Source organism: Pan paniscus, chromosome 7, assembly GCF_029289425.2.
Source record: "Pan paniscus chromosome 7, NHGRI_mPanPan1-v2.0_pri, whole genome shotgun sequence".
NCBI classification, from domain to species: domain Eukaryota; kingdom Metazoa; phylum Chordata; class Mammalia; order Primates; family Hominidae; genus Pan; species Pan paniscus.
The window spans coordinates 104,243,524-104,251,277 of record NC_073256.2 but is presented as its reverse complement, the minus strand read 5'-3'; the positions used below and the strand labels follow the sequence as shown (position 1 = coordinate 104,251,277).

Here is a 7,754-nt window from a genome sequence, read left to right as displayed (position 1 = left end):
AAAATCATCAGAATGCGGTGGATTCACAGCAGTCAGGAATGATGCTCAAAGCAATCAAAATGAATACCAGCCTTGGCACTGAAGCAGGGTCCTGGACACCTTTCACTTCCCCTTCCAAAAAGAAAAGTAGGGGAGGGTTTAGTGTTAACCCTGTAGATGCTGGATTGTGGAGAGATCCAGAGATCCAGTGGAGGAGGCTTTAGGAGATCCTAAGCAGACATATTTGCTAATCCATATGAAGTCAGTTCTATAGTTGAGCAACTTGTATGACCATGCACATGCATAACAACTGAAAAACAACCCTGCATGGAGTACTAGGCATTAGTTAGAATAAATGAACTATATTTTCACAGAGCAATATAGATGAAAACATAAGAAAACAAGAAGTAGAGCAGAATCTATTAAAATTAAATATATTTGCACATGAGCAGCAGTACATACCTTCTAAGAAGACATTAGTGAAGACATACTTTGCACTCATTACAGGAGAAGAGGAAAATGGCAAAAGGAAATGGGGATGAAGAGTAATAAAGAAAACAAGTCAGGAGCTTATGTAGATCAATGACTATAATGTATCCAAAAAATTCCATTTACAACTAAATTTTTTTAGTCCAACCAAATGCAATCAGCCTGTCTCTACAAATAAATATTAATGAAATTTAATGGGCATTAACATTAAGAATTAATGAACTTATACAGAAGAAAATAACTGAACCAGAAGAAATTTTTTGTCCAGACACTTTGCCTTTACAAAAAACTAACAAACAAAAAACACTTTTCAAAACTCAGTTCATAGGAGAGAGGTGACTTATCAGGGAATTAAAGAAAGAATTATAGAGAAGATGGGATTTAGGTTGAGCCTTAAATAATAGATAAGATTTCTACTAGCAAAGGCTGGAGCTGATGGGATTTCTGATAAAGAAAAGAACATACAGAAAAGCATAGAGATGGAAAAGCCTGTGGTGTGGGACAGAGAGAATAACATGAGAAAACTGACACATAGGAGTAGAAAGGAGAAAAGTCGGGGAAACAGCAGTGGATGTAATTTGGGTCAGAATTTGAAGGATTGTGAATGCTTAGTAAATAAGAATCGATTGGATTTTGTTGTTGAGTAGTATTATTATTAACATAGAGATTACATCCTCAAAGCTGACCTTTAGGAGGATTATTACTGCAGCTCTGTTTAGAAAGGATTAAAGGGAAAGATTTCTGAAAAGAAACCGGTTAGGAGGCAATTACAACAATCCAGATCCGACATTAGGAATGTTGTCTATTGGACAGCAAGGTTAAAAATAAGAGGACAGGCATGAAAAAATTGATACGTAAACATGTATAAACTACGTGACTGATTGGAAGTAAATCTTGAAGGTGAAGAAGTTGAAATGACTCAGTTTTGATGTTTCAAAGACAGATAACTCTTGTTTCTCCCAGAAATAAGAAGTCAGAGGGGTCTGCCCGTGGACGCCGCCGAAGAAGCATCGTTAAAGTCTTTCTTCACCCTGCCATCATGTCTAAGTCAGAGTCTCCTAAAGAGCCCGAACAGCTGAGGAAGCTCTTCATTGGAGGGTTGAGCTTTGAAACAACTGATGAGAGCCTGAGGAGCCATTTTGAGCAATGGGGAACGCTCACGGACTGTGTGGTAATGAGAGATCCAAACACCAAGCGCTCCAGGGGCTTTGGGTTTGTCACATATGCCACTGTGGAGGAGGTGGATGCAGCTATGAATGCAAGGCCACACAAGGTGGATGGAAGAGTTGTGGAACCAAAGAGAGCTGTCTCCAGAGAAGATTCTCAAAGACCAGGTGCCCACTTCACTGTGAAAAAGATATTTGTTGGTGGCATTAAAGAAGACACTGAAGAACATCACCTAAGAGATTATTTTGAACAGTATGGAAAAATTGAAGTGATTGAAATCATGACTGACCGAGGCAGTGGCAAGAAAAGGGGCTTTGCCTTTGTAACCTTTGACGACCATGACTCCGTGGATAAGATTGTCATTCAGAAATACCATACTGTGAATGGCCACAACTGTGAAGTTAGAAAAAGCCCTGTCAAAGCAAGAGATGGCTAGTGCTTCATCCAGCCAAAGAGGTCGAAGTGGTTCTGGAAACTTTGGTGGCGGTCGTGGAGGTGGTTTCGGTGGGAATGACAACTTCGGTCGTGGAGGAAACTTCAGTGGTCGTGGTGGCTTTGGTGGCAGCCGTGGTGGTGGTGGATATGGTGGCAGTGGGGATGGCTATAATGGATTTGGTAATGATGGAAGCAATTTTGGAGGTGGTGGAAGCTACAATGATTTTGGCAGTTACAACAATCAGTCTTCAAATTTTGGACCCATGAAGATGGGAAACTTTGGAGGCAGAAGCTCTGGCCCCTATGGCGGTGGAGGCCAATACTTTGCAAAACCGCGAAACCAAGGTGGCTATGGCAGTTCCAGCAGCAGCAGTAGCTATGGCAGTGGCAGAAGATTTTAATTAGGAAACAAAGCTTAGCAGGAGAGGAGAGCCAGAGAAGTGACAGGGAAGCTACAGGTTACAACAGATTTGTGAACTCAGCCAAGCACAGTGGTGGCAGGGCCTAGCTGCTACAAAGAAGACATGTTTTAGACAAATACTCATGTGTATGGGCAAAAAACTCGAGGACTGTATTTGTGACTAATTGTATAACAGGTTATTTTAGTTTCTGTTCTGTGGAAAGTGTAAAGCATTCCAACAAAGGGTTTTAATGTAGATTTTTTTTTGCACCCCATGCTGTTGATTGCTAAATGTAATAGTCTGATCGTGACGCTGAATAAATGTCTTTTTTTTTAATGTGCTGTGTAAAGTTAGTCTACTCTGAAGCCATCTTGGTAAATTTCCCCAACAGTGTGAAGTTAGAATTCCTTCAGGGTGATGCCAGGTTCTATTTGGAATTTATATACAACCTGCTTGGGTGGAGAAGCCATTGTCTTCGGAAACCTTGGTGTAGTTGAACTGACAGTTACTGTTGTGACCTGAAGTTCACCATTAAAAGGGATTACCCAAGCAAAATCATGGAATGGTTATAAAAGTGATTGTTGGCACATCCTATGCAATATATCTAAATTGAATAATGGTACCAGATAAAATTATAGATGGGAATGAAGCTTATGTATCCATTATCATGTGTAATCAATAAACGATTTAATTCTCTTGAAAAAAAAAAAGAAGTCAGAGGGAAAAATTGTGGCAGTAAAGGGAAAACAAGAGAGGGGGCAATATTAACTGTAGGTAATAAAAGAAAAATCTTTGGGGAAGGAAATTTGAGATAGGCAAAACATGAGTATATCTGTAGGTCAGGTAAGAAAGAATGATTAAAGATGAAAATTCAAAATGCAACCTGTTAACATAAAGTCCTAAAGGAAAAGCAAGATAAAATCCCGACCTTGATAAGCACTGAGAAAATGTCTTTAGCCTGGTCAGGTGACTATATAAATATGTTTATTCTTTTGTTGTGGAAATATGTCTGGTTTCTTACAATGAACTTTTTTTATCTGCTTGCAACACAGGAAAAAGGTCACACCCTGAACAGACCATTATTTTCAAATCATGAATTATTAGAATTTTGAGGTGATTTCAGAAAGGACTGAGACAGGAATACTGCTGCTTCTTGGTTCCATTATGCATTATATGAAAGCAGACCTAAAAGCTCAATTTCCCACTTGTTGAATGGCTATACCCTTTGAGTCCAGAGGGAGTCATGTATTCGCTCCAAGCAATGATTATTTGCTAGCATAACTTGAATGTAGATAACAATTAGTAAACTTTATTCTTTTTTAGCTGTTATGTACTCACTAAAAACCCTGACCTATTTTCCCACAATGCAATATCATTCTCACTGATAACAGTACAATAACAGATACGCAGGCATTTATAAGTGAGAATTGGAATTAGATTTTCCATTGTAATTCAGAGGCATTTTTCACTTTTAAAACAAATACAATTTTTGACATAGCTGGGGGATACATTTCGAGAACACAACTAGTACCATATGAAGACTTACAATTATGATTCTAAGATAGGTTAAATCTTTTATTTCTCTCAGGTCCAAAAGTGATTTTGTAATAGAAAACAATATTTCCCAAAGTGGTTAGCTATAAAAGGTTATTTACTCAAAAGCTATTTTCAAAGGGATTCTTTTGCAAACAAAGTAACAAATTGATTATTTTAAGTTCCTTTCTATTTCTTACTATTGGACACCTATAGTGACATTTGGAAAACCAATGTAATATATTTGTTTGTTATTTTGTTCTTTTCATCTTGATAGTATACTTCTCAGGAATAAGTAATAAAGATTGTACAGAATAATGTGTTAAGGTTTTCACTATGCCTCAAGATTATTTTAAAATTCATTCCACTAAACAATTATTTTTTCCTTCAAATTACCCCCAAGGCCATAATTCTGAGCCAAACTGAGCATCTATTATTTGCCAGGCATTGTGCTGCATTAATTAATTATAGTTAGGTGAGGAACAATCACAACGTTTGGTTTGGTTTGGTTTGGCAGGGAAGAGCATGGCGAGAATGAATTTATCCATTTATTTTTATGCTTAGTGAATATTTCTCCCATCTGTCCTCTCCTTTCTAGGCTAAATTTCCATACTACTTCTCCCACAATTCAAATTCATCCTTCATATATCAGCGATATTCCTGGAAGATAAATTTAATCATATTTTTTCATGGCTTAAAACTCAGCAGTGGCTCTTTTCATCATACAGATTAAGCTCCAAACTCTTGATTTCCTTTTAAGTTTATCTTTCAGTCTTTCTTTTTTATTTTATTTTTTTACCTTTTAAAACATCCAGTTCCTTGATTTCACAGTTCCCATAACATTGAGTGATCTTCCATGCCTATGCCTCTGCACATTTTCAGATCCAGCTGCCTCTGCCCAGGACCTTGTCCCTAGCCCTGTCCATATCCCACACAAGCACTGCTTAGTATCTCCGCGCATTCACTACCTTCAGTCTTCCTGAGAAGGATCTATTTGCCTTTGAAGACTCAATTCAAGCTTCTATCTCATGAAGATTTTCTTTTCAGGAAATGCCAACCTCATCCCCAGCCCTTATTACTTGTATTCTGATACTTATGACTACTTTTTACTTTTGGTCTCATTTTTCTCTGATTAGACCTGCATTATGTTATCTATGACATTCAATCATACTTATTTGTTTTTATGTCTATTAGACTATAATCTTTGAGAAAAGGAACTGGGCAGAGGAAGCTGAATCTGCAAATGTGTGGAGGAATGGAAGAGCACTAAATGTTATGGGAACCGTAATATCCGGGAACTGGTTGTTTTAAAAGGTAAAAAACAGAAAAGAGTTAGAGAAAGATAAACCTGCAATGAAAACCAAGCATTTTAGATCTTAATCTTTATGATAAAAAGAGCCACTAGTGATTTTTAAGACTTCAAAAAAAAAGATCAAATTTATGCAGAGGATCTGGCATATAGTGTATGTTTAGTAAATATTAATCAAATGAATGAATGAATAAATATTCAGTACAAAAGACAGCTTATTTAGAGTAATCTATTCTTTCCAGGGACTAACTTTTTAGCTTTCCAAGTGGAAGCAGTTTATTTCTTTTTTTTTTTTTTTTCTGTCCTACTTTTTGGGATTTAGAGTAATGATACATTTATTACATAAAAGTATGCTTTTGAAAGAGCAGTGAAGTTAGTAGTTTGGAGCTAGAGTTCTGCAGTTTTATAAAGCTGGATTTAAATCCCAGTAGAGCCCTCACGAATGGGATAGCAACCTTTTTTTTTTTCCTTTTTTTTTTTTTTTTTTTTGAGACAGTGTCTCACTCCTCTGTTGCCAGGCTGGAGTGCAGTGTCGCGATCTCAGCTCACTGCAACCTCCAACTCCCAGGTTCAAGCGATTCTCCTGCCTCAGCCTCCCAAGTAGCTGGGACTATAGGTGCATGCCACTACACCCAGCTAATTTTTGTATTTTTAGTAGAGACAGGGTTTCACCATGTTGGCCAGGATGGTCTCGATCTCTTGACCTCGTGATCCGCCCACCTCGGCCTCCCAAAGTGCTGGGATTACAGGCGTGAGCCACCACAGCCGGCCACCCTAAGCTCTTTTTGCCCTCCTGCCATATGAGGACACAGCATTCAAGGTGCCATCTTGGAAGCAGAGATAATAAGCATCTTAGCCCTTTAACAGACACCCGACCTGCCAGCGCCTTGATTTTGGACTTCCCAACATCCAGAACTGTGAGAAATAAATTTAGTATTTCTAAATTACCCAGTCTGTGGTGTTTTGTCACAGCAGAAGGAATGAACTAAGATCATGTGTTTTTAAACTCTTAAATAATGTGTTTCTCCATCTCTTTAACAAGAATAATAAAAGCACCATTCTTATAAGGTCACTATGAGGACTGAATGAGTAGATGGACCTAAAGATGGGCCACAGAATCTAGAACGCAAAAAGCACCAGTCCATTTTATCTACGACTATGTATTATCACTCTTCTGAGAGCTATGCAGTGGAATGCAATTGGAACTATCCAGTTCTAGCCTATCCTTCTGAATGATTAATGTATTTTGAGCATGTAGACTCACTCCTCCCTTTTCTCCAACCTTAGTCATTTCAAATAGGTGCTCTCAGTGTCTGGAATACTTTCATCACAGGCTACTATGTGGAAATACCACCAAAATGGTTGTACTATGGACAAGATCCAAAACCATTTCAGCAGTCTTACTCAAACAGTAGTAATTCTGGACCCTGTGTCACCATTTTGCCTGACACATCTCTCTGGAATGTAAGTCACAAGGCTGGATGAATACACAGCCCTGCTTAGCTTATGCGTCATCCACTTCCTACCTGTGACACTCTGACAGATTTAAAATATTTTTAAAATTATTTTTTAGAGACAAGGTCTTGCTTTGTTGCCCAGGCGGATCTCAAGCTCCTGACCTCAAGCAATCTTTCCATTTTGGCCTCCCAAAGAGCTGGGATTGTAGGCATGAGTCACTGCACCCTGCCAGAATCCTTATTAAGATAATGATTTTATATTAAAAGTAGAATGTGATTTTTATAAGTCACATGTTGTGACTTAATTCTGTTTCCTCTCCTCCTCCCCTTCCTCTACATCCAGCTGTATACCTGATCATTACAGACCCACATCTGTACACTTTCCCAATAAAAATATATACAACTGGAAATTAAAGAGATATGTGGAATTATTTTGTTTTATTTCACCTACTTTGAAATACTTCTATGTTAGAGTTGGTAATAGAGTTGATTAGAATCATTTTTAATCAAAAGATATTCAATTCTGAAATAGCTTTTCATGAAGATTAAGGATAGCCAAAGGTGATTAGAGCTTCTTATCGCATTCAGACTATTTCTATTTCCATGTACCTGGATGTGATGCCCTTTAAGAACTGTTCATGTTTACAGAAAAGTACTCAAAGTAACAAATGAAAGTAATCAAAGTAATAAATATAAGGTTAAAAAACCTCATATGCCAACTGAATGTCTGAAGCATGACCTGTGAGGCTAAAAATTCTCAAAAATATTTCATGTTCAGTAGTTCTACAAAGCTCTACAAAGTATTGTTTAAAGGTGTTATGTATACTATCAGTACTTTTTTTCATTCAATAATTCAGTATACAGGTAGCGTGCTTTAAGAGATTCATCATTTTTATTTCATTTTATATGTGTAATTTCTCTCTTTATGGCTGTTTTCAATCATTTTATGGCAGCAAGTAAATATACTTTGGTTCAAAAGACCAG

At 37.5% G+C, this 7,754-nt stretch overlaps 1 pseudogene; it reads left to right on the top strand.

Annotated features, from left to right (window-relative positions):
- Positions 1-1,480: 1,480 nt before the first annotated feature.
- LOC100989496 (heterogeneous nuclear ribonucleoprotein A1-like) lies at positions 1,481-2,807 on the top strand (annotated as a pseudogene).
- The last annotated feature ends 4,947 nt before the right edge of the window (positions 2,808-7,754 follow it).